General features: G+C 37.3%; 1 long non-coding RNA gene across 1 annotated transcript in view; it reads right to left on the minus strand.

Annotated features, from left to right (window-relative positions):
- LOC127639246 (uncharacterized) overlaps positions 1-18,931 on the minus strand; it is a 153,624-nt gene that overhangs the window by 48,641 nt on the left and 86,052 nt on the right. The gene's annotated exons all lie outside the window — the stretch shown is intronic.

The following is an 18,931-nucleotide window of genomic DNA, read 5'->3' on the forward strand; positions in this document are numbered from 1 at the left end:
GCCTACCTGAGCATTGTTTCTGACCATGTCCATCCCTTTATGGCCACCATGTACCCATTCTCTGATGGCTACTTCCAGCAGGATAATGCACCATGTCACAAAGCTCGAATCATTTCAAATTGGTTTCTTAAACATGACAATGAGTTCACTGTACTAAAATGGCCCCCACAGTCACCAGATCTCAACCCAATACAGCATCTTTGGGATGTGGTGGAACGGGAGCTTCGTGCCCTGGATCTGCATCCCACAAATCTCCATCAACTGCAAGATGCTATCCTATCAATATGGGCCAACATTTCTAAAGAATGCTTTCAGCACCTTGTTGAATCAATGCCACGTAGAATTAAGGCAGTTCTGAAGGCGAAAGGGGGTCAAACACAGTATTAGTATGGTGTTCCTAATAATCCTTTAGGTGAGTGTACATTGGAGTGTTAATGGTCTAAGCATCCGAAATAGTCACTGGAGATTAAGTCTGTCTGCCTGGCAGTACCACAGCCGTAAGTAATGTGTTCTGTGTGGTCTCCCCCACCACATCTGTCTGGAAACACACACACTTCCATAAACATCCCCCACTCTTTTCACATCCCCTGTGACAGAGATTCCCAACCAGGGGTTCACAAACCCCTAGGGGTTCATGATGGAACTGCAGGGGATTTGAGAGATAGGAAAATAAATGCCAGTGTCCAAAAATGATACACTGATTTAAGTAATACATCAGTAAGAATTTTTTAATTAAATGTACATACGTATTACAGCGTAGCGCACGTCATTTATTATCTGTATCAAAACTGTAAGTTTACCATTAGCCTGAAGCAATAAAACATGAAACTAGCACACATTTCTCCACAAGTATGAACACCTCTGGTGTAATGCAACATAAAAATGCTACATGCATGGCATACTACAGTTTTTGACCTTTTCAGAGAGGCAAACAGGCAGAATATGGGCATTGCATGAGGTTGCATCGTCTGCGGTTTAAAGGAGGCAGATCTGTGTGAACCTTTGACTAGATCTAAATCAATGAGGATTCTGATGCAATGACAGGTAAATGCTTATCCAGATTCCATGTCTGTATGTGTATGGATGCTCATTAAGATCTGTGACCCAGATGTCATTGTGGCACTTTAAAATGTGGCAACTGCTTTAAATAATACACATACACATGTAAAGGAGGGAACGTGAGCCACTGACTCACAGGCTCTTATCAAGGACTGTAGAGACAATAATACACATATAAAACATTTTATTGTAATAAAGACCAATGCTACTTAATTAAAAAGAGGTTGATTTGATTACAGCAACGGTGGTCTGAATTCTTTTTAGTTTTAGTTATAAAGGTATATTATAATGTTCAAATATAACATACTGTACTACATATATATTCTATAACATTTAATTCAATTGTGGTGATTGCAGGGATAATTTTTTTAACTATCTTTAGATTTATTTACTGATGCATTGTAAATGTATTGTCTTACCTGACAACATCAGCTTTTCCTCAGGTGCACAGTAATTACTAGATAATAATCTGGCATACCTAAATACAGTATCAATCATGTATCAATCATACACGGCAGAAATCACACAGAGGAACATGCATGCTGGTACAGTGTCATCCATCAGCCTTCCACAGTGTACATGCGCATCATTCAATCATGATGAGTCAAGTTTTTCATAAATCATGAATACTCTCTCACACACACACATGCTGGCCTAATGTTAATGGATGAAGAGGATTTTGACCTTCACTTCTATATGTTGGCTGACCTTAATATATATGCAGTACTCTTTTGCAACAATTAAAAATGTAAAAACTTAATTACTATTCAGTTCAATTGCGACCTGACTGTCTATGAATTATTAAATACATCTACCCCATTTGCTCAAGACAGAAAGGCAATAAATAATAACACTACGTAAATTGTCTATATATGTTTTTTATGCAGCGCTGTTACTCATGTCTATTGTGTGTGCTTTGCACATATTTGAGTGTTAAGGGCAAGTGACGGTGAGTGAAAAGCATATGTGTGAGATGAAATGTGTAGGCCCATATGATGTTTTTTGTAATACTGATGTCGTGATGTGATAACTCCAGTAGTGTGTGACTTTACGCAGTCACTTTCTGTTGTCTCTGCACACCTATGTGTGGTGTGACTGATTTATTTTTGATACTCATAAACATCTTATTAAGATGGTTTGGGCAGATGCTTATATATCCTAACATCTAATTAAAAACATTCATGGCCAGTGGTGAACATCTATTACTCACATTTATATAAATATACTGTGGCAATCACAGCCTACATTAATACTGAAACTGCCCAATGAAAACATTTTCTAATCATGAGGTCCACAGTTCTATCTGTGACCATAAGCTAATAAGCGGTTAATAAACTGAATGGCACTATCGACAAATGTTTGGCTGAATTTGTTTCTCGTAATCTTAAAAAACCTTTTGACCAAAAGACTTGTGCTTTAATGCTTGAAATTTGCTTTGTAGTACATAAGAATTTCATTACAAATCTAGCATTTAAATTTTTATTTCTTTAATGGGTGAGTTGGACCAGAGTTAAGGAAAAGCAGCCAAAGTGTGCCCCGCTTACACAGGAATTCATTGACATGTCCTCAGAAAAGCCCTTAATTAAACTCTCGGAAAGATTGACGAATTGAATTGCTAAATGGACTGTATGCCATTTATAGGCTTATGTTCAATAATATGGAAATAAACAATATATTGCCTTCTAAAGCCACTTTTTGTATTGTCTTTAATACAAAAATGCTTTATTCATCTGCCACATTAATGTTAATTATCAGAGTTAATATATTTATAATATATATTACATTTATTATTATTATAACAACAGTATTTATTATTATACATTATTATTACACAGCCATTAAAGTATAACAATTTATAATTATTTTAACATTATGTATTGAATTATTGCTATTTATGGGCCTTTCTCAGCAAACATTTATGTATGAGATTAATTTGCAAAGACAGAAATAAGACTCCACGTGCCTTCGCACACACACACAAACCAACACACACCTTGATTTCATTCTTAGCTATGTAATAAAGCACTTCAAACAACTCTCTGTATTCTATGTGTGTGATGCTCAATGCATAAATGGACAGACAAAATGTTTCATAATTTTAACGTAAAAGACTGTAAAAATGCTACAGTAAAAAACTTTAATTGGTTAATGTGTAGTTACCTTAAAATATACGGTAAACATTTTAATATATATAAAAAGACAATACATGTAGTTTTACGGTAATTAAAAAATATTATTGTTGTTTTTTTTTTGTAAAAATCATTTTTAAAAATAAATCTGTATAACTAACTGTAATAATTTACATTATGTTTAACAAGAGAGTACATCTACTTTTACTGTATTGTTAAAATTACGGTAGAAAACAATAATCGGGCATTCCCAGAATTCCCCGCGTGACCCAGTTTATTTCATTATATTTTATGGAAATAGATATGTGTTCTCTTATTTTTAATACCACTTATCTACATTTGTTCTGTTTTATATTTGATGTAGTTTAGTTAATGTTTACTGCATAATTTTAATTTCTGATGGTGTTTAGTGTTTGTGTGAGTGACACTGATCTGTCTCTATTTTTATTGGTCATTGCTCCTGGAAGGGCCTCTATTGATTAACTCCATGTCATCATGTGCCCTTTTGTAATTACTACGGTGATTAACAATACATTATAAAGTGAAAAGCAGATTTTTACAGTTTCAGAAGGTTAATATATCAAGTTTATTATTTAATACTATAAACGACTGTAATGCACCGTACATTATTACAGGCATCAAAATTATATCCCATAAAGCCTGAAACGTGATTACCGTATTTTTTACGGTGAATTTCTGGCAACCACAGCTGCCAGTTTTGTACCGTAAATTTAACAGGAGTTTTTTACAGTGAGTAATTATAAATAGCTTTATATAAAAACAAAGTATATGGTATATTCTCATTTAGAAGTGTTCACATTGTGAGATGTGTGTTCAGTGTGTGGGGTGGCCAATTTCTGTAATTTAAGTATGGTGAAACGGCAATGAGATCTCAACAAGTAGATAGACAAGTAAACAATAGATGACAAACTACACATAAAACACACACACACCCATATACAGAACTGATGGAGCAAAGCTCTAGCAAACACCCTGGTCAGGCATCATTCCAGTCACCCTGGGGTCCTGCATACAGACACATTCCCTGGAAACAGGAGCTGTCTACACATAGAAACACACACACATTGTGTGTGTCTGGTAAAAAGACTATTCTGCCCACACAAAAGCCCTTTAGTGGGCCAGGGGCTGTGGAAAGGCCTGTGCTTTGTTGCCGTCTGTCTGGGCAAGGGCGAGAAGAAATGAATGCCAAAATTTGTCCATGTTTGTATGTGTGTGCAGAGCTTCAGGGCTGGTCGTCACAGCAATGGGCCAAAAGGACGCCGCTCTCTACAAGATGGTTGTTGTTTGCTTTTCCCCTCCTTGTCTTTTCCACAAGGCAGAGAAAACTTTCCATTAGCTCAGCATAAACATGTTAAAGAAATAGTTCACCCAACAATGAAAATTCTTTCAAAATGTCTTTTGAAACCTTAATGACTTTCTTCCATGGAACACAAGAGTATTCAGCGGATTGTCCAAGCTGCTCATTTCCATTAAACGAAAGTGAATGGTGATGACGGCTGTCAAGCAAGATTTTCAGTGAACAACTTCATCAACAGCTATCCAACTATGATGACTTGGAATTTAGTGTATAAGTTATATAGAATACTGTTATTTTGCTTTTATGGTGCTTTTTTGTCCTTTTTGGAGCTTGACAGCCCCTGGTCCCCATCCACATTTATTGTATGAAAGACAGCCACTCTTACATTCTCCTACAGTTTTCCTTTGGTGTTCCAGAGACAAAGTTATACGGGTTTGAAACAGCATGAGGGTGAGTAAATAATGACAGAATTTTCAACTTTGGGTGAAATATTCCTTTAATCTTTCATTTCTCCTCCTGTCCTCCTCACTCCCGTTTCTTGCTCTCTGTTTCACCACAGGGAGGTGTGGAAGACAAGAGCAGACAGAAGCAAAGAGCCAGAACACCATTTCACCATTTACAGATCTGATGCATTTAGCCCACTAATGACAGCCATTGAAAGCCAGGGCAATGTTCCCCATCTCTCATAATATAATAGCCACCTTCGGTGTACTCTGACCTCTGTGTGTCTGTTACTAGGCTATTTCACACTTGACATGACGCAAATGCTTCCATTTTAAAACCCGACTGAAAGCTGACTGAATGAGAGAGGGACTTGTGGGTTCTACCATTTGGATGAGGGATTTTGTGGAACTCGTACTTCATTTTAGGGTTGGGTGTTTCTAGTATGCATCCAAAGCAATGTATCTGTCATGGCATAGCTTGATCCCATGTCCAGGCCCTCACGGAATTTGTGCCCACAGAATTCCGCAGGAAGTGCTGCAGATTTCTTCAGAATTTGAACACTTATTTATACAATTCTATACATTCACTAACCCTTGCTTGTTCATTTATGTATTTTCCTTAATATAACTGTATTTTTAAAGTGTTTTGAATAAATGTTTTTTTTTAATGAAAAAATAAAATTGTATTATTTTTGACAAATGTGCATAAAATGTGTTTATTAGTTTGTGGACACAGTTGTCCCCGGATGTTAGATAAATCTCCATTTGGGATCATCCTCAAAAGGAAAATGTATTCATAAATAATGTTTTATATATACTGTATATATATATATATATATATATATATATATATATATATATATATACACAGTCTCTCACAAAATTGAGTAAAACCTCAACTCTGTAGGTCTTTACAATGCAAGTGAATGGTGACCAAAATGTTGAAGCTCCAAAAAGCAGTCGCTATGCAAGATTATGATTTCAAGCTCGACAACACTTCCTAGTGCTTGACACATGCACAGTGTGCAAGATGGTGTTATGAGGTGAAATCGAGCTTGAAATCATGATCGCCAAATAGACCGCTGATGTCAAGAAGATCCATTTTGGTCTGTTCTCACCCAAAATCAATTAGATCCCTTCAGAATACATGGAATAAACCACTGGAGTCATATGAATTACTTTTATGCTGCCATTGTGTTTTTTGGAGCTTCAAAGTTTTGGTCACCATTCACTTGGTTTGTATGGACCTACAGAGCTGAGATATACTTCTAAAAATCTTTGTTTGCGTTCTGCAGAAGAAAGAAAGTCATACACATGGCATGAAGGTGAGTAAATGATGAGAGATTTTTCATTTTTGATTGAACTATTCCTTTAAAAACATATTCTCATAATCAAATGACACCATTACATCAGATTATTGATGTAAAAGTTCACTGTCAGAACTATTGCCAAATATAACTTATCCCTATATTATTACACAGTACTGAACATATGAAAGCAGTGGCACTATAACAGTTAATCAATGAAACAAAAGACAAGAGCGATAGAACAGAATGGTAAAAGAGTCTTATTTGAATGAAGAACGCGTAAGATACAGTGAATAGAGCTTGTTTCACCCCTGTGCCAAATTGTTTCATCAGATATGGGGCGTGTCTGGGCATGTCATGTGTCAGACTGCTCTAAACAAGCTAATGATGGTAAACATTATGCGACGGTCAGCCAATAGGACACCTGGGAGTACTGCTATTAGCACTATGAGCAATAAAGAAAAAAATCCCCATTCTTCCCTGTGCCTAAAACTAAATGAAAGTAAAAGGAGAAATGTGATTGTCAACTACTGTGGAGCTCATGTTAAAATTGGTGAATTTCACTTTGTCTGTAAAATCCCTAAAACACAGACAGACAGAAAGAGAAAGTTATTGAATAATGATGTTTAAGTTTCAGGTAAATGGTTTGCCACTTGCTGTAATGGGTTACTGAATGGACCCTGTTATTGTAACAACAGAAAAAGAAACAGGAGCAATGAGTGAGGCCAAATTTCTGTGAAAATTATTTAAAAGGGGATCATATCACACTCTTTAACATCTAAAAGTAATAAGGCAGCTGACCTTGAGGCTAATGTTCCTATATTTTCAGAGTTTTTCAAGATGTAAAACTAAAAATAATTGTAATGAGTACATGAAAATGTATTATTAAGGCCCTATGTGCTGGAATGAATAGCAATGAGCAATCTTTATGTCCTAGGCCTCATAAGTGTTAAAGGAATGTTCTGGGTTCAATACAAGTTAAGCTCAATCTACAGCATTTGTGGCATACTGTTGGTTTTCTCAGAAAATATTTTTAACTCCCTTGTTTATTTAAAAGAATGTAGTTACAGCAAGGCATTTACACAAAGGAAGCGAATGGGGCCAGTCCATAAACATTAAAATATACAGTTTCAAAGTGTAGTCACAAGATGTAAAAATTATACTAAACGTGTTAACATGACTAAAGTGTGATAAAATCTCTTCTACTGGATTTTAGTCCAGATAAAATCACTTTTAGGGTTAACCAGTCTTGCATCATCAATGCAAAACAAATTGTAATATTGGATACATAACTCGAAACACATATTGTTAGTAAGTAATTTCATCACACTAAAATCATGTTAACACATATAATGCTTACATCTTGTGACTTTACCTTTGAAACAATAAGTATTTTAACGTTTGAGGACTAGCTCCATTCACTTCCATTGTAGGCGCCATGCTGTAACCACAACTGAATAAATAAATAAATAAATGAAGGACGAGTTGAAAATAATTTTTGTGGTAATCAACATTATGCCACAAATGCTGTCAATTGAGCTTAGCTTATATTGAACCCTGAACATTTCTTTAGTTGCACACATAATTAGCTAGATGCTTAAAATTTTAATTGTTTTAGATGTAGGCTGTGAAAACATTTTCATGCACCGAAGCAAAATGCCCCTGAAAACACACCTAAGTGGACCCCTCCCTCACACACCCATTCTGGGGAATTTCCCTTGACTTCTGTTGTTTTATAATGAGCTAATGATATTTTATATACCATAAACTAAACCTTCAAAGAAACCTTTCAACATTTGTAAGTCATTAATTATACCACACACACACACACACACACACACACACACACACACACACACACACTTGTTAATGAAGTGCATATGGAAGCAAAGTGACAAGGCAGTATATGTGTCATATATTGGCTGCTTTTCTCTCTCACATAAGAGTCTGTTTCCGCTGTACATTTCCATCAACAGCATTTTACTGGATTGTGTACTATTCTATTTGGCTTATATCAACATTCTCATAACACCTGAGAGCTGATAATCAGATTATCTCACAGAAGTGTGGCTTTGACCTGTTGCTATGGTAACAGTGCTAAAATGGCATCAGTATCCATGCATTTGTTGGCTAATTCCCTGCAACCCCATGCTTAAAGGTTAACTAAACCCTAAACCAACTTTTTTTAGTTAATGATCTATAAGCATGGGGCTTTATTAGTACTGGTCATTGATTAAAGTAATTTTTTTGACATTTGTGTATAAAGTGTTTTAATTCTACAATATATGGTGTAAAAACGTCTGAGTGCTGCCCTCTTCAGGTTGAACGGTGGCTACTGCAGTTGAATTTTCCAACTGGCTGTTGCGGTACTTCGTGACGTAAGCGGTGACAGCTGACGTAAGCAGGTTCCAGCTCACCACGCCAGATTCATGTACATGTCGTCTTGCGACCGTGTGAGGAATAATAATAACATAGCGTCAGACAGCAGCTGTCAATTAATCCGTCACTACGAGTCTAAGGTGCCCCCCCCCCGCTCAGCCCTGCACTCGGTTCGTTCCCTCTATCCCCGCCGGGGTCTGCCCACTTTTCCTGCATTTTCAAATATTTCTAGTGGGTGGAGTCAGACTCTGAGCAGGTGTTTAGTTACCCTTTAATAATCTCAATCACTGTTTACAATACATGTACATCAGTTATGATGATGTGATATTGTTCAGTAATACTTCATACCAATTCAACTGAGATAGGTTATGCTACCCTGTCATTCACCTTCTCCTTGTCCAAATAAATAGTAGTAGTTTAGTATAAGGTCTTAAGATCAGTCCTATTGGCTGACTCTATTTGATCTGTCTCTGATGCACCCACATTTAAAGGAGACCTATTAGCCCCATTTTTACAAGATGTAATATAAGCCTCAGGTGTCCCCAGAATGTGTCTGTGAAGTTTCAGCTGAAAATACCCCACGTATTTTTTTTTTATTATACCATGTTGTAAATGTCTCTTTTTGGGTGGAATCAAAAACACACAGATTTTGTGTGTCTCTTTAAATGAAAATGAGCTGCTGATCCCGCCCCCATTCAGGAAGAGGACTGTGTCTATACAGCTCGGGCTTCGGATATTACAGTAACAACAAATCAGACCTAATATGACTGACAGTGTAAATGCCGAAGTTCAGCCATATACGTGTATGTATGAACCAGAGTCAGACACTGATGAAGGAGAGACTCCGGCAGAAGTCACAACTGTGACAATGAACCAGGATGTTTCTGAATGGTTAATTGATACTACGCAGCTGTGGTGAGTCAGTCTGGCAACAAACATCCCTTGTGGTACTGATATGTAGTGCAGATGTACTAGCCTTTGCAAGTAAGCATTTCAATTTAATAAAACTCTCTTATGTTCACAGAAAACGTACATAGTTGTCAAAAAGACAGTCACCTTACTGTATTGTGCATAATAAAGGTGCGGTTATGAATTATACAGACAGTAAGCTAAAAAATGACATAGCTCTGGTCTCCATGAATACAATCAGAGACAAGGATAACTTTAGCTTTAGCTGGAACATGAACAGTTGGTACTGATCCATGCACATACACAAATTTTGGTATGTTTTGGGGCACATTTCCTTCAAAAACAAAACTTGTACACTGTGTCTTCAGTGGCTCTGATGTTCACTTTTACAGCTTTTATATTATTCTTCTCACTGTATCTGCTCCACCATGGAACAAATGGCAGATTGTGTGTAGATCACTCAGGGGAGGTGGGTGGAGTCATTCACCAGTCGTGGGCGAGTCCTGCTCTAACGTGACGTCACTTTAGAGCAGAAACGAAAACCATTTATTTTGCCACACTGTTTTTGATTAAAAGAAATATAAGAAAGTGGAGTGGGTGGTCTTTTAACATTGTAGGGTGGTTGTGTACACACACTGCCAACTCACATTTATGTATAAACACCATGTGAAAGTGAATTTTGTATAATAGGCCCCCTTTAAGGCCCAAGGGAGATCAGGAGCTTGATAAACTGTTGAGCTAATGAAACAGACAATCAGTGGTTGTTTTCAGTGATGAGTCTGAGAGGCAGATTGAATGACAGACCTAAAAATACTGTTTTAGATAGCTCTCTGGGAACTCAAGCACTGAGTATCTCTGAATCAAATGGCATTAGTCCAACAGGTGCAGAACTGGACAAAAGCAAAGCATAAAAATATGCCATTATGCACCATACCTAAAGTACCCAGCATGATACAACACACACTTCCTGAAGTTCTCACAGACACTCATACTGCAAAATACACCTCCAAACATCACACCACCATCCCTCAAGCACACAGACAACTAAATCTCAACCCATTTACTGTGGCCTATAAATGTAACCAAGAACAATAGCTTTTCTTCTGTAACACAATAACTGAGCACGGCGTCTTTATTACCGTGAAGGGAAATTAAAATCTGTTTCATGCTCTTCTAGAGACTGAACAGGGAGGTTTATAAAACCCCAGTATATAGTAACACACATCCATCCATCCATCCATCATTCATATTTTCTTCCTTTTTTGAACGATTGTCCAACTTTTCCACTATCCTAAGGAAGGTTCGGTCAGATTTAACTCCCCTTTGGGGACAGTTTTGTCCACAATTATAACTAAACACATACACACACACACAAACTCCAGCTTTATTTCACTGCTTGTGACTCATTAGAAGATCTTTCAGCCTGCAGAAAAGCCATGGCAACAGTAGCCCCTGATTGTGAATCACACGGGATTGTTGCTGTGAATGTCACAATGCCTATTGCACAATCTCAAACGGGTGAGAGAGCACATTCCTCTTTTCTGCATTAAAAACAGGACGAGGGTGAGGGTGAGACACGTACACACGAATGCTCAAGTGCTCGTGCACAAATGTTCTGTTGCCGTAGCTGCACCACAGCACGTTCAGCAATTACTACTCCAAAATAAGTCTGATCTCTGTTTGTAGACCGTACTGTTACCACCTGTTGTGAGGCTTTGCTTATTGAAATAACAACTGCTGTCAATAAACAAGCAAGTAGCCACAATCTGTCCTCCAATATTCATATCGTACGAACATGTTTAGCCATGCGGGGTAGTAGCTTACTAAAAGAGTAAAGTGTAAAGTAACTTTTGTAATATTATATTGTTTGTGCAACACTGGAAAAATGGCGTTATCTCGTTATCCCATTATTAACTCTGTGTTAAGGTGAATTTTAACCCTGGGTATGTGGTGCTAAAGATATACAGTCTGAATTACTAACCCAGGGAAAAGTGAAGATAGTGGGAATCATGGAGCACGATAACCCAGGATTACCTTAACCCAAGGTTAATGTGAAAAGACCAGTGGACACAGAAAAAAGCACGGCTGCAGGTTGCAGCCAGGAGTGAAAAAACAGCTTTGCCATGGAGAAGGAATGTGTGTGTGTGTGTGTGTGTGTGTGTGTGTGTGTGTGTGTGTGTGTGTGTGTGTGTGTAGAGAGAGAGAGAGAGAGAGAGAGAGAGAGAGAGAGTGTGTTACAGGTTTTCTGTCAGTAGCAGCAGGGATATCACTCATGGTCTGGCAGGCAAAGTAGGCCAGTAAGTTCCAGACGATATGAAGCATTGTATGATGGGTGTGTGGGTGTGTGTATAGTCAAACATGTGACTTTATATGTATACATAAGGCTATATGAACAGCCTGACTGAAAGGGTGTGCCACACACTGGCATGAGGGCACCGGCATGCAAATATACACATTTAAATTTTACTATTCATCTTTTCCTAGGAATAATATCAGAACTAAAACTAAAAGTATGTATACCAGACTGATCTTACATTCAAATCGAAAACAGTAGGTTGACTTTTCTTAAATTCGGTTACTATTTAATGAAATTCGATTCACTGCCCAAAGTGTTGTTAAGCATAGGCGCACGAGTGAGTTCCATTTTCCGGTTGTAATGTCCACGGCGGGCACCATAAGTGAGTTGTAAAGTTGTTTTCAGCTGTACAGGCTGAAATAGTGAAGAGAAATGTATATTTTCTAAACTGTATACCCCCTCCCCCAACCCAACCATCAGTGGTTAGTGGTTAGAAAATGCAATCTTTGGATCGCACTTGTCACTGATTTTGCGTACATGATAACTTCCTAGTTTCAACATGGGATCTGAATCCAGGTCTCCCACACTCCTGACGCAATGTGCTTCCGGTTGTGCCACATGGAAAGGTATACACACTTGAGCCGATGCAAATATGTCTGGTAGGAGATGCCGCTTGTCAGTGAGTCGGCATAATGTGGCCGATCCTAGGGTTCTAGAACTTTCAGAAACCACATGCCGACCTCCCGTGTGATCATTTTGCATATCATTACACAGACATACATGGGTAGTTGACATTAAATACTTTTGTCCTGTGGTGCGACATGCCATAATTCATCCATCACTATTTAAAACAGCATTTTACTCATTCTTTTATGATTTTATAATTGTATATATATATATATATATATATATATATATATATATATATATATATTAAACAAATGGTGGCCAATTACAGCATCTAAACATCTAAACTTATACATTCAAATCAATTTTAACCTTAAAAAAAAGCTTATGTCATGCATCAACTATCCAAATACATGCACATACAATGCCAAACCTCGTAAATGAGTTCTGATCATATTGACGTGCTGGCATCGTTCCTGTGGATTTTTGGCTGTAGCTCCATAGCACATTATGAGTCCTGAGTGTCCCATTCTCCCACGCATGTAATGCGCTCTTTACTGCAGTAATTACTGCACATTTGAGCAATCACTCCAAGCCACTATGGTAGCTATTACAATCACTGCTGCCCAGGCGTGTACAGATGTAATGACCCAAACAGAACTGGTAACGGATGGTGGTTTACCCACTTTACGCTGAGCATTTACGTTTATTGCGTTTATGCAGATATCTAAAAGTTATTTTTTATGGTATTTACACTTTTGGATACTTAAGATACTAAAATATCAGACCAAGTGCCATGCAAACAAAGGATGCTAGACCTTTTCTCAGAACTAACTTCAGAGCTATTTTTGCAACGACCTTTAAGTAACAGGTTCCAAGGTGATTCTTTTTGTGGTTGTCAGTTCCCATTAAGTTCACAAATGTGTCTTTGCAGAGTAACTACAGGTGTAGTTCATCACATTAACTATGGACAAGTTCCACTAACGCTTAACTAACAATGTCCAAATACTTTTAATTTTGAACTATATATCTTCTGTTTTAAAAATATAAATATTTTGCTAGAAAAGCTTGAATAATGTCACAAACCCAAGTTGGTCCAAAAAAATGGACCAACTGTCCCTAACCAGATAGTAGCCCTGGTGAACATAATGTTCATAATGCCACCTCCATTGCCTCAAACAGCTTATCTTGGCTTTTGAGTCTTGCTGTAAATTGGAATGCTATTCTGGGATCAATTACAATGCACAACTGTTTATCAGAGGCTGTATTGAGCTTGCAGGGTGAATTAATTGAACCGTCTGAGTAAATTAGTTACTAATCGGTCTCAGAGGCAAGAGAAAATGGTCCTGTGTTACTCACTGATAATAGAGAGCTGCTTTTCTGGATCAAGGCAGCTCTGTTTCGAAAAACATCAACACTGGATCTTAAAGTTGTGGCATTTTGGGGAACCAGATGGTGTGCAAACTTGCACAATAATGCTGTTTTTACTTGAGATATATATAACCACAAAGGAAGAGTGTTTTGCATTGAGCGATAAAAAGAAATATTGAAAGAAAAGTGCTGTCAAACTAAACAACAACCCGTTCCTGCTCTCCGGAGGGATTACTGAGGAAAACCATAACAAATTACACTTTTAATAAACTATTACTTTTTATTCCCCTGTTGGCCCGCATGTGTTGTGTTTTGGATGCTGGCCCACAGTTGAGATGCTGGTGTGCTGGAGTTCCCCTCAGGCTTCTTAACTAACCTAACCAGAAAGACTTCTGAGGTCAACCAGCTTCACTATTATCTGTTTAAAAATGGAAATGGAAATTTGTTTGTGGAGTTTTAAGTTTTATGTTTCAACCTTAACACTGGAAGTTGGTTTCACAGAATGCTGCAAGGTTTATGCACAAAGCATGTCTTACACTGCGGTATTATCTGCAGCTCAAGCAGCCTGTTGCTATCTTTTTCAGTCTTTCACAGTTGTCAAAAGTTTGTGGTTTTCTTTTCAACAGAAAACAGGAAACAGCTGAAGTGTGTTCACCAAGTTCTCAGAAACACAAACATGTGCAGTTGTTTGTGTGCGACATGAGGGCTTTAAATTTACCACGTGCTAAGCTCACTGCACTGCATCAGTGTAATAATATGTCATAACACTTATCAAACTAATAAAGATTTTTTGATTAGACTCCAGACAATATGCGAAGCTGTTTGAGTAACAAATTTGTGGTTCTAGAACAAGCTCAGCTTAGCGTGAACATCAAGGGTATGTTTACCAAGAGTTTGGCCTTCATAAATGCCTCGCTCCGCACAGGGCAAAAGTACAGAAAATCCCCACATAACAAGTCCTTAAGACTCTAATCAGTACAGCGATATTGTGCCATTTTTGAGCTAGAAAAAAATAAAATAAAAGAACATTTCCAGGAGCAGTTATAGACATAGCGTCATGGAATTGCAAAAAACTATTTTTTTAAACAGGTTTCCTAAACACTACCCCCATCTGCCATTGGTCAGGCAAACAAAGTCCCACCCCAAACTCACGCCATTAGTTGAACCTATATTGCTATAGAAATTTAGTTGAACCAATAATTTATATAGAAATTTCACTTTCAGTATATATTAAAATATATATGTTAATAGTTGGCATGGACAATTTGTAATATTTACACTGATATGTAGAACAAAGGCTAAATCAGTACTGTCTGATTCCCTCTTATCTGAATTCCCACGACTTTATTACAATTAAATGTTTCTTTTCGTTGTTTTTGATCAACAACTGACAGAAAAGTACAGAAAGGATGTTAAAAGTGACATTAATCGATGACAAATAGATTGAGTGGATCTCATCTTTGTTTTAATTAATAAAAAAATATATTTTATTTTTACCCAGCCCTAATCCCTTTTATTTATATTTAAAGTCATATACTTTGTTTTAAAAGTTCAACATAGCAAAATCCAATTATTTTCTCGTACCCCCTGGAACCTGCTCACGTACCCCCCTGGGCTATGCGTACCCCCAGTTGGGAATGCTCTAACAAACAGTTTTAAAAGTGCCATAATGTTTACAATTTTCAAGAATATTGACCTACAAATGGCTTACTTATAGCATCTCTGCATATTAAAGGAATATTCACCCAAAAATGATAATTCTCTCATAATTTATTCACCCTTTTGCTGTTTCAGTGAACTCTTTGATGAGTTCATTTTCTTTCTTCTGTAGAACACAAACGAAAATATTTTGATGGAGATATGATGTAAATACATCCATACAATGTAAGTCAATGGGGTTCAACACTTCCAAGCTCCAAAAAAAGACAAGGCAGCATAATGGTAATCCATGTGATTCAAATGGTTTAATCCATGTTTTCAGAAGCAATATGATTGGTTATGGGTGAGAAACAGACCAAAACATGACTTTTTCACTATAAATCTTGTCATCTGCAGTCTTCTTGCCGCAATCATTATTTGTAGATCAATTAAATTTCCTTGTGCTTGACATCGCACACATTGCGCCAATGAGACTGCTGATGTAAAGATTTATGGTAAAAAAGGAATTACATTTTGCTTCTTTTTCTAACCCAAATATTTGGATTGCTTCAGAAGACATGGATAAAACCACTAGAGTTGTATTTGTGTGTTTTCAAAGTTGGTTATGTTGTATCTTCTCTTAGTCATCATTTAACCAGATATATCACAGGCCAGTGATCTTCTGAGAGACACAAAGAAGTTAGAACGAGTGTGACCGGCCTTGAAAAAAATACCCAGCCATTCTTCCCTAACTGTAGAATCAGGAACATGGATTCCATGTATGAAAGAGAAACAGAGAAACAGAGAGAACAAAATGTGGAAGGGTATGACATAGATATGGAATTTCCATACAAGAAACACGAGCAGCAGAATTTCAATGACATGATGCAGTTTTGCCATATAGGATACTTGAAAGGGACATCACTTTTATTGGACAACCACTCTAAATGCAGAACATTCCTCGGGCATCTACACGCACACATTTGTCCTATTCAACATGGCATTGACAGACATCCTTAATTAAATTGTATGTAATTATTAGGGCTGTCAATTTAGCTTGTTCATTTAGTGCGATTAATTATATAAAAAATAACGCATAAAAAAATTACAATTTATCATGTATGTAAATTCCGCATTAAGGCAGTCCCCTACTATTGGAACAATTCAAGCTTGATACCCACCTTGATGCATAGGGGGCACTCAGCGCTCCAGCTGACCAACGAGCACATACGTGCTTTTGCACTCTAAGTCAGCTGGACTGAGAACTTGATAAATGTTTTTCAAAGTTTCAAACTATGTTTAATTTGGAAAAACTCTAAGGACTAGAGGTGCTTCAGAAGCATCTGTCTGACACATGCGAACAGACCAACAATTAAAAATACAACAGAAGAATATAGACCAATAATAGGGTTATGTTCAATTATATTAAAAAATATAATAAAATTCAAGTAATCTGTTAAAATCTCAGTGCGTAAAGGGCAAAACAAAAGCCACTTCTGAATATGCGTGATCTCTGATTTCTCAAACGTCACTGTCTTAAAAAACATAATTCATCTGTAATGGATATAATGAAAATGGACTTGGGATTACTTACCCTCGCCGCTACATCCACAGATGCAAGTTAAGATTTTACTATGCCAAGCAGAAGCCCTACATCAACACTGTCCAGAAGCGCTGCTGACTTCTCTGGGCTCTGTCTCATCTTAGATGGAAAGTAGAACAGTGGAACTGTGTTTTTTGGTCAGATGAGTCCACATTTCAAACAGTTTTTGAAAAAAACATCTGTCGTATTCTCCGGGCCAAAGAGGAAAAGGACCATACAAGCTGTTATTAGCGTCAGGTCCAAAAGCCAGTGTCTGTATGGGCCATGGGTGTCAGTGCCCATGAATGCAGACATATGTAAACATTTTGGAGCAACATATACTGCCATCCAGCATTGTCTTTTCCAGGGACATCCCTCCATTTTCCAGCAGCACAACTTCAAATCACACACCTGATTACAAATGGATGGCTGTGAAGCAGAGAGTGTGGGTGCTAGATTGGCTTGCCTTTAGTCCTGACCCGTCTCCAATTGAGAATATGTGGTGCATTATGAAGTGCACAATACGGCAATGAAGACCCTGAACAATTGTGCAGCTAAAGACATAATGGATGAATGGGGGGAAATTCCACTTTCTAAACTTGTCTTCAGTGCCCAAATGCTTATTAAGTGTTAATAGAAGAAATGGTGATGATTCATAGTGGAAAACACTCGACAGAGAGAGAGAGAGAGAGAGAGAGAGAGAGAGAGAGAGAGAGAGAGAGGATGTTAAGCAGTAGTTTCAACCAGGTAAGTTTCAGTCACAGCGAGAGTGAGACTAGTTTCCTTCCAGCTGCTTTCACTCAGGTCCTCTTTTGTTGTGGCCCTACTCTGCAGAAGAGGAATGAGAGGGTGGTTCAACGCCGAGAGGCAGATGTGAGAAGAAAGAGGAACAAACAGGGCCCACACAGTGTGGATGAACACACACAAACAACAAATATCCACAGAGCTGTTCTCCTGTCATGCATTTTTACTAACTGTTGAAGCCGCATCTAAACAGACTCTTTAGCTCTGCTAGTTTCCGTAGAACTTTCCTGCCTTTTTTCTGTGTTTGTAATGTTCACCGCACAAATGGAAAATGGCATGCTACTGCACAGCCATATTTTCATGCTAATATTGTTATCAAAACAACACCAAAATATGAATTATTCAATAATCCCACTGTATTGTTATGTACTAGGCCTGCCATAAGTTGTATAATGACAATGCATTTGACAAATTACAAATGCAAGAGTGGCAACAGAGCACAACAGTCTGGTTCTGGAAGTAAAAGTCTCATTAATTTTTCACCAAGGGGAATTGATTGTTAACTTATAAACTTTTAAAAACAGAACTACTGTGAGCTCAGGGGTTAATCAATGTATCTGCTTCTGTTGAAACCAACAGTCTGCATTATTAAACTTTAAACCTTTTTAATTAGTGACATTCTTGGTGAAACAACACTACCCATGATATTAAAGGGAGAAAATCGGAGAATCGCGCTAAACAAACCGTGCCAAAAGAGCTCTGCAGCGACTGCCCACTTCCTTGACATACTGCAAATGATGAGTCTCCCTACACTCTTAAAAATATATATTTTTCTATATCGAACTATATTTTGTATTATATTTTAAATATATAGATTCTTTATTTAGAATCTTCAACTTTAAACCAATAATTATATATTTTCCCATTGTTTTTAAGTCATTAAGTTACAGTATATTAAGTATACAAGTTAGTTACACAGCCTTGTACCTTTGTCATTTTTGTCCAGTTTTCACATACTTTTTTGCTTAGGAAAGTTTGTACTGTTGTGATTCACCTTGGAGATGGTTCATTGCTTAGAACTCATATGAAGTACTTTATGAAATCCCAATGGGAATAAAATAAAACAAAT

This window comes from Xyrauchen texanus, chromosome 47, assembly GCF_025860055.1.
Source record: "Xyrauchen texanus isolate HMW12.3.18 chromosome 47, RBS_HiC_50CHRs, whole genome shotgun sequence".
NCBI classification, from domain to species: domain Eukaryota; kingdom Metazoa; phylum Chordata; class Actinopteri; order Cypriniformes; family Catostomidae; genus Xyrauchen; species Xyrauchen texanus.